The following is a 9,047-nucleotide window of genomic DNA, read 5'->3' as shown; positions in this document are numbered from 1 at the left end:
CTGGGGTGCTCTTCTCTTCGCGTCTTTGGATCGACGTGCCCTCACGCCTCGAAGATGGATTTTCCTGCTATCTTCTAAATAAAATAGAGCTGTAACACTGAGCTTAACACTGATTTGTCTAAGAGCTATAACACGGTCCTTTCATGACCTGAGAGCTATAACACGGTCTATCCAAGACACACCGGGAGGCTTTAATGTCCATCATTCCAAACCTTTGTTGTGAGGAGACAAAGAACCGAGGAATATACACTCGCGTGACATCTATGGTGCCGTGACTCGGGTTTAACCTGGCTGAAACAACCTCTGCGTGGAAGAGGCCAAGCACAGCAGGAGCCCAACTCAGCGAAAGTTCCCGCTGTAGAACCAGAAAGCTAAGAAAACCCAGCGCAGGGGAAGGCCCATCGTGCTGGAAACCCGGACAGCGAAAAACGAACTCAGCAGAAAGCTCACACGGCCCAGTCTGATTCCAGAAGACCTCTGGTTAAGGTAGGAGGTCCTCGCTCCTATGGCTGGAGGGACATGCCTAACGAAATCTTAATTCCTTTACAATCTCTCATTTCTTGTTTCCTCAAACTTCCTGCAAACCGGCAGGAGTGGGCACAATTGAGGGATTCTGGAGAGGCTACTCATCAGCATATCCCAAAGGTGCTATCTGCTGAGCCCCAGTAGCTGTTACACAAGCCGGTGGGGGTTCTTCTGTCCTTTCTCTTCTCTGTGCCAAGGATCAGACCAATGAAACTGTGAGCACCGGTCAGATATTTAGCAAATTTTCTAGCAGGGTATGAAGGGGATTCCTTCCAACGTTTTTCCCACTGCTTTTTCCTCCTGTCCTTCAGCTCTCTTTCCCAGGACTTGAGCCCGACCAAAACCCAGGATGCCCAGCTTCAGGACCTAATAAAGCTCAGGCTCTGAGGTCTCCCTGCAAAAATTCATTGAGAGTCAAAGCGATAGATAAGAGGTAGACTTGTTAAGATTCAGAAAGAAGCGCCCACTCTACAGGGTACTGGCCATGAAATGTGGCCTGGCTAGGTTTTGCGAGCATGGGGGTAAATTCATATGCTAATGAGTGGGAGGGTCATCCCAGCCATTGGGGAACCACACACTCCTCCCTCTTTTAACCTTGTGCCTTGGAGCTGTCCTGCCACCTCTGGGTGTGTCTGTTGGCTTATAGATTGGGGATTAAGGTTTACTTGAATTTGACTTGTCATCTTGGACCCAATTGATTTTAATTGGTTTATGTTATACCCTTGTGCTATGTCATTCTTTCAAAGGTTGTGCTCTGCCCCATTCCCTCCTGTTCCATGCTCTTTTCCTGAGCCCCATCTGGGCCCACAAGGTTGCCTCTACAATCTTCTGGAGGGACAACCAGAAAATAGCTGGCCTCGGGAGGTAAATACTGTATAACATCCAACCCCCTAATCCTACCCAGTACTGATCACACTGGAGATCTTGGGGACGTCCAACTCCAGTCCAGGGGTCCCAGGAGGTCATCACGCATTGACCTGCCTAGGGATCTGGTCCTCGAAAGGTTGTCATGCCTCAACCTGTTCGGGGATCCACCAGTCCCGGGGTCCCAGGAGATCATCACGCCTCGACCTGCCCAGGGACCCGATTCTCAGGAGGCCATCATGCCTCGACCTGCCCGGGGATTCAATCTCTAGGAGGCTGTCACGCCTCAGCCTGCCTGGGGATCTGCACCCTGACCCGGGGACGCCTGGCTCTCAGGTTGCAACAGTTCTGGGTAGGATAAGCTTCAGAAAGACTCACCCCTAAGGAAGTCCACCCATGAAAATCGAAGGAGGTCTTTTTCCTTTCTCCCTGTCATGACTGTCTTTCAAATGGCAAATAACCAATCCACTTCCCAGCAGATGCCCTTGAGATGCATCTTGATAACTGGAAGCTGTTCGACCCTCTAGCTCTAAGGAGAAGTCGCTTGAAATTCTTTTGTGCCACTGCATGGCCACAGTATCCACTGGGGGATGAAAAACACTGGCTTGAGGATGGGATTTTAAATTACAATACCATCCTGCAATTAGAATTATTCTGCAAAAGACAAGGAAAATGGACAGACATCCCCTATGTGCAAATTTTCTTCCAACTAACAGACATGAAGGAACTCTGTCTTAAGTATGGGATTGTTGTACGCCCTAAAAGTGAGCCCACTAGGCAAATGGTGTTAGGCACAGGCAACCAAGAAAAGGAACCCCCCCATGAAGGCTCACCTCCCACAGCTCCTGAGTTGCCTGGTGCTCCTTCCTTGTATCCAAACGTGCCCCCATATCCAGGAGCACCCCCTCTACAAAAGCCAGCTCGAGTATGTCCCTTAGTTGAAACTGGAGGAGAATTCAGACCAACCCGGGTCCATAAGCCCTTCTCCCTCTTAGAACTAAGACAGATCAAACAAGACCTGGAAAGCTATACAGATGACCCAGGCAAATATATAGATACATTCCAACATATTACCTTGGCCTTTGACTTGACATGGAAAGACATCATGGTCATATTTAGTCAAACTTTATCTGACCCTGAACATACTAGGGTCTTAAAGGAAGCCCGGAGGTATGCAACAGGGCTTCAAATGTCCAGTGGCAGATACCCAGTAGGGGAAACTGCAGTCCCCTCCTCTGATCCTAATTGGAATTATAATGACCCTGAGCACATCTGGGAAATGGATCATTTTCTAATCTGTATAAAGGCAGGACTGCAAGCAGCCCAACAAAAAGTAATTAGCTATGCCCGGGTCTTAGCAATAACTCAGGAGCCCAGTGAGAACCCCATTGCCTTTCTGGAAAGGCTAAAAGAGGCACTCCAAAAGTTTACCAGTCTGGACTTAGACTCTTACGTGGGAAAGGTGATTTTAAAGGACAAATTCCTGTCCCAATGTGCATCAGGTATCAGAATTAAGTTACAACAGCAGGACCCTGCTGCCTCTTTAGATGAGATGGTCCAGACAGCCATCAATACCTTTTATAACAGAGAACAGGAGAAGGAGGCTAAGGCCCAGGAGAGGGAGAGAAAGAAAGAGACAAGGCATGCCCAGATGCTGGCCACCCTCCAGAGAAGCCCTATGGCAAACCCCAAGTCCTTGAAGGACAAGGCACGAGACAAATGCCTGATCTGTAGACAGGCGGGGCATTGGGCCAAAGAGTGTCCAAACTGTGACAAGTCTCCTAGAATGGCTTGCCACAAATGCCATCAACTGGGACATTGGGCGGCACTCTGCCCTCAGGACCCAAGAGCCTCAAGCGCAAAGCCTACCCTCACGATGGTTCAAGAGGACTGAAGCGGCCCGCTCCAGCCAGCCCGCCTGTCACAGATAACCATCACAGGGCTGGAGCCAAGGGTGCAACTGGATGTGGCAGGTAGGTCCAAGAATTTCTTGGTTGACACAGGGGCTACCTACTCTGTCTTGATCTCCTACTCCGGAGCTTTCTCCTCCCAAACCTGTACCATTTTGGGTGCTACAGGAAAAGCAACTACTGAAAGATTCACCCGAGCACTTCTTTGTTGCTGGGATGGACAAATATTTTCCCACAAGTTTCTGGTGGTCCCTGAGTGTCCTACTCCCTATTGGGAAGAGATATACTCACTACACTGGGGACCACCCTTGTGATGGAAGTTTTTCAGCCCCTAGAGCTCTACAGCTCCGGGTTACTACTGAAGAACCCGTTACACCTTCAACAGAGAGGGACCAAAAACTATGGGAAGACAAAATTAACCCCCAGGTGTGGGACCAGGGGATCCCTGGACGAGCCCACCAAGCTGAACCGGTCATCATTGTCCTCCGAGATCCCACTCGGTTTCCTAACTGGAAACAATATCCTCTCAAAAGAGAGGCTCGGGAGGGACTACAGCCTTTAATAAATAAATTCCTTGTTTGTGGGCTATTGGTCCCCACCAGTTTGCCATGTAACACCCCAATCCTCTCAGTAAAGAAAAAAGACAGAACCTGGTGAATGGTTCAAGATCTCTGGAACATAAAGCTGTAGTCCCCCTCCGTCCCACAGTACCCAATCCCTATGTAATCTTGGGAGAAATCCCACCCAGTGCCAAGTGGTTTACAGTCTTGGGTCTCAAAGATGCATTTTTTTACATACCACTGGCTAAAGAATCCCAATATCTTTTTGACTTTGAGTGGGAGGCCCCAGGAGAAAAACACCAACAGATGACTTGGACAGTATTACCTCAGGGGTTCAGAGATAGCCCCCACCTGTTTGGACAGGCTCTTAGCCAGTATCTCCTAGATCTAGACCTGGGACCTAATGGGAAAATATTACAATACGTAGATGACTTACTAATCTGCTCTCCAGATGAGAAAAGTGCCCAACAACATGCAATTCAAGTTCTAAAGTTCTTGGCAGAAAGGGGATATAAGGTCTCCCATGCTAAGGCACAGATGGTCGAGACAAAGGTCACTTACCTGGGAGTTAAGATTACACACGGGTCCAGGAGGCTGTCCTCTGATCGGGTATAAGGAATCCTCCAGTTGCCCTTCCCCACGACTCGAAAACAATTGCAAGCTTTCCTGGGGCTAACCGGGTATTGTAGAATCGGGATACCCAACTATGGTCTAATTGCCCAGCCCTTATATGAAAGCTTAAAGGGACAAGATGATTCAATCCCACTGATGTGGGGAACTCCTCAAAAGAAGACAGAGGCTACACTAAAACGGGCCTTAACTCAGGCACCTGCCTCGAGGTTGCCAGACCCAGAAAAAACATTCCAACTTTATGTCCATGAAAGAGAGGGATAGCCTTGGGAGTGTTAACTCAAAGGTTGGGATCTGAGCCCCAGCCTGTAGCTTACTTATCCAAGAGGCTCGATCCAACTACCCGAGGTTGGCCCCCCTGCCTTCGAAATCTTGCAGCTATTGCAATCATGATAGAAGATGCTTTAAAACTCTCCTTTGGGGGCAAACTAATTATTTTTACCAGCCACCAAGTAAAACAGCTCCTAAATGGGAGAGGCCATTTATGGATGTCTAATCAAAGAATCCTCAGATATCAAGTAATGCTGATGGAAAATCCAGGCCTCACTATATCCCCTTGTGAGGTTCTTAACCCAGCCACCCTCCTGCCTACCCCCGAGGGCTCTCTCTCCTTTCACTCTTGTCTAGAAACCTTGGACCACTGGACAAAACCCTGAGAGGGATTGTCAGAAGATCCTCTGACCAATCCTGAGGAAATCTGGTGCACTGATGGAAGCAGCTTTGTCTTGGATGGAAAAAGAAGAGCCGGGTATGCAGTAGTCTCCAATTTTGAGACCATAGAGGCTAAGCCTCTGCCACCAGGTACTTCAGCCCAATTAGCTGAGCTCATAGCCCTGACTCGAGCTTTAGAGCTGGGAAAAGGAAAAAGAATACCCATTTACACTGACTCCAAGTATGCCTTTCTGGTGCTACATGCACATGCAGCTGTTTGGAAAGAAAGGGGCCACTTAACCACCTGAGGGTCCCCAATCAAATATGGTGATCACATTCTTAGACTCTTGGAGGCAGTCCATCTGCACACTGAGGTTTCAGTCTCCCACTGTAAAAGACACCAAAAAGGGAGCACAGAAGTGGCATGAGGGAACCAAGCAACTGATCAGGCAGCTAGGAGAGCATTATTACAGAACCATGACCTAATAGGGATTGCCACCTTAGTTCCACAGACTAATTTGCCAGAAACTCCTTCATATACTGAAAGTGAGACTCTTAAAGCTAAGAGCGAGGGCTTTCAAGAAGATCATATGGGGTGGTTCCAAAAGGAGGGACTCCTTTTTCTGCCTGGGACCCTCCAATGGAAGCTGGTTAAGTCCTTACATGCCACCACTCATTTAGGAGAAAAGGCCCTCCAAAGATCACTAGAAAGGTCCTTCAGAGGAACAGGCTTCCAAACAACTATAAGACAGGTGGTCTCCTCTTGCCCCACTTGCCAATTAAACAACCCCCAAGGAGCTCGAAGATCCCAGCTGGCCCAGCCCGTCCAACGACGTGGGGCCCACCCAGGAGAGGACTGACAGATGGACTTCACCCAGATGCCAGTTTCTCAAGGGTATAAGTACCTATTAGTCATGATAGATACATTCACAGGATGGATTGAAGGCTTTCCCACCCTGACTGAGAAGGCTGAGGAGGTGGTAAAAAAAAAAACTGCTCCATGAAATCATTCCAAGATTTGGTCTGCCCAGGTCATTACAAAGTGACAATGGGACATCATTTACTTCTAAGGTCACCCAAGGGGTCTCGAAAGCATTGGGCATTACTTATTATCTCCATTGTGCCTGGAGGCCTCAATCTTCAGGAAAAGTAAAAAGAGCCAACCAATTATTAAAATCAGTGATAAAAAAGATAACCCAGGAGACCTCCCTGGGATGGAAGGAGGCTTTACCAATAGCTCTCCTCCGCACCCATACTGCCCCTAAGGAACAGGTTGGTCTTAGTCCTGTGAGATGCTATATGGGAGACCTTTTGTTTATGTCAATGACCTCTTCTTAGATCCAGAGGTTCAGACCCTCCAGTCTTATACCATGGCCATTGGGCAATTCCAACAGGATATACACCTTTGGGGTATGAACCAGGACCCAAAAGATTCTAAGGAGTTACCACTATTGCTCCAGGGACTCAAGTCCTAATTAAAGTCTGGAAAGATGGGTCCCCAAAGGCTCAACTCCAGCCCACATGGAAGGGCCCCTACCCTGTAATACTTTCTACCCCCACATGACTCCTGGATTCACTACTCACGAGTCAAGCCATGGGAAAAAACAGAAGAGGACACTCAATACACCTGTGAGCCCCTGGGAGATCTCAGATACCTATTCAGGACTACAAATGAGTGCCATTCTAATGAACACCCCCAAAATCTGGTTTCTGGGGATAAGATTTCTCAGAATATCTCTAAACAGCCAACACAGCTTGGTAGAGATAGTACTCCAAAACAGACAGGAGATAGATCTTCTGATTCCTAAAAAAGGAGGGACTTGAGCCATCCTGGCGATGTGAATTTAAAATTGGCTAATGCACCTACTAGTCCTTGTTATGCTATATTGATGATGCTTATGATTATTCCATGTACTGTCAATTGTCTAACCTGTTTTGTCTCTGCCCAGGTCAACCAGCTACAACATGCAGTGCCAACTCAACAAAGATATAAAACTGCAGCAGACAACGGAAAATATCACACACCCTTAGATGGACACTGCTATAAGGACTCTGAGGCTTGAGACTAGCAAGAGGAGGAGGCCCAATACCCCTCGCCATCCCAGTTCAGCAGGAAGTAGCCAGAAAGACCTCGACGCCCCTATTCCCAAAAAATTGGGCCTCCCATCTCTTGAGGGGGGAACGTTAGGTAGGTAGAAGAGGGAAAAGGAGTCCAAAATGGCGGTGGCTAAAAGACAAGGAAGGGAAAAGCCCACGAAAATAAAACAAAAGAAGGTCCGAGGACCGAGTGAGGACCTCAGGTAAAACAAACAACACTCCTGGCCGGCCCAATTTACATAGGACAGGCCCAGGGAGAGAAAAACATATAAAAAGAGGAGCCAAAGCTAGCTTTCTCTCTCTCTCTCCCGCGCTGGGGTGCTCTTCTCTTTGCGTCTTTGGGTCGACGTGCCCTCATGCCTCAAAGATGGATTTTCCTGCTATCTTCTAAATAAAATAGATCTGTAACACTGAGCTTAACACTGATTTGTCTAAGAGCTATAACACAGTCTTTTCATGACCTGAGAGCTATAACACGGTCTATCCAAGACCCAAGAGCAGTAACACGCCGAGCGGACTTTAATGTCCGTCATTCCAAACCTTTGTTGTGACAAGACAAAGAACTGAGGAACATACAGTCGTGTGACAGTTCTAAAGAGAGATGACCTCCTGGAAAGAACACTGCCATGGTAATGCTCTCACAGAAACAGGAGACCGAGGACATCATGGTTGTTACAAAAGGGTTCTCACCTCCATATTATATGGAGTCCTTGACTGGGGTATCAAGGATTTACAGGAAGTGAAAATAAAACGGAAACAAATGAGTCATTGAGACACAAATCTCTTCCTTGTAAGCCAAGATCTAATTTTGCTAGTGGTCCTGCTCTTGTTCTGAATGCTTGGCTAGCTGATATCACAGTCTTCCTCCCCAACCCCCCACCATCCAAACCCTCCACGCTTCGCCCTAACTCCAGTGGAAGTGAATACTGCAGCAGAGACCAGGACCTGCTGCTGGTAAAAAAACAAAAAAACAAAAAAAAACCCCGCTGATCCTTGATCCCATTTGGTCCTGGGTCTTATTAGCCTGCAGAGCCTGACTGGGAATTGATGTGTTGGGGGCGGGGGGATGCCTGCAGGAACGATAGTAATTACGCTAATTGAAGAGACTTCTTTGTTGTGAGATTTCCAGAGCAGGAAGCAGCTTGTGTCAGACATTTACAGTAGAAGTCCTAAAAACAGCACCCTCAGGTGTGCCCCGGGTGATGACAGAGAGAGCAGGGAGGTTAATCTGAAAACAAAGCAAATGAGCTGGAACGGAAGGAGAACAAGCACCAACAGACGGTCTAAGACTGTGAACCTTGTGAATAAGAGCGTGGAGGGGAAACTGGGCGGCGGGGATGAGCAAGAAGGCAAAAAACTGCAAAGAAGCATCCTTTCTGGAAACTCCTGCATTAAAAAAAAAAAGTCAAGCCCCAAACTAATTCTAAATAGCAAAGAAAATAAAGGAGGCTGCACAGCTGCTGATCGATCGGAAATGAGGTCAATCTGTCGAGGTGGGCGGCAGCCATGTGACAGGTGAGTTGCGCATGCATGCTGCATCTCCAGGCAGACGATGGACCTGCAAGGACAAAGGTTTCAGGGGATGCTGCCCTCGGGAGGAGCTGGGGCAGCAGAAGGGCCCCCTCTCAGCGGCACCTCAGAGACCCAACGTGGGCACCTTAGAAGGTGCCTTTAAACCTGGAAACACAGAGCGCTCTGAACTGTTTCCCCACGTTTAGACCAAGGGAGTCAGACACGACTGAGCGACTGAACTGAACTGAACTGAGACCAAGGGAAGAAAACCACTTTTTTCTCTAAACTGTATCCTTTA

At 48.0% G+C, this 9,047-nt stretch overlaps 1 long non-coding RNA gene across 1 annotated transcript; it reads left to right on the top strand.

Moving 5' to 3' along the window:
• The first annotated feature begins 3,234 nt into the window (after window positions 1-3,234).
• Window positions 3,235-7,645, top strand: LOC147351989 (uncharacterized). Its single transcript, XR_015146909.1, has 3 exons — window positions 3,235-3,362; window positions 5,117-5,290; window positions 7,090-7,645. It is a non-coding gene; the product is annotated as an uncharacterized LOC147351989 (long non-coding RNA).
• The last annotated feature ends 1,402 nt before the right edge of the window (window positions 7,646-9,047 follow it).

The sequence above is a fragment of the Bos grunniens genome, chromosome 19 (genome assembly GCF_055505025.1).
Source record: "Bos grunniens cultivar Pamir isolate PY7600 chromosome 19, Bosgru_T2T1.0, whole genome shotgun sequence".
Taxonomy (NCBI): Eukaryota; Metazoa; Chordata; class Mammalia; order Artiodactyla; family Bovidae; genus Bos; species Bos grunniens.
This window is presented reverse-complemented; position numbering and strand designations above follow the sequence as displayed.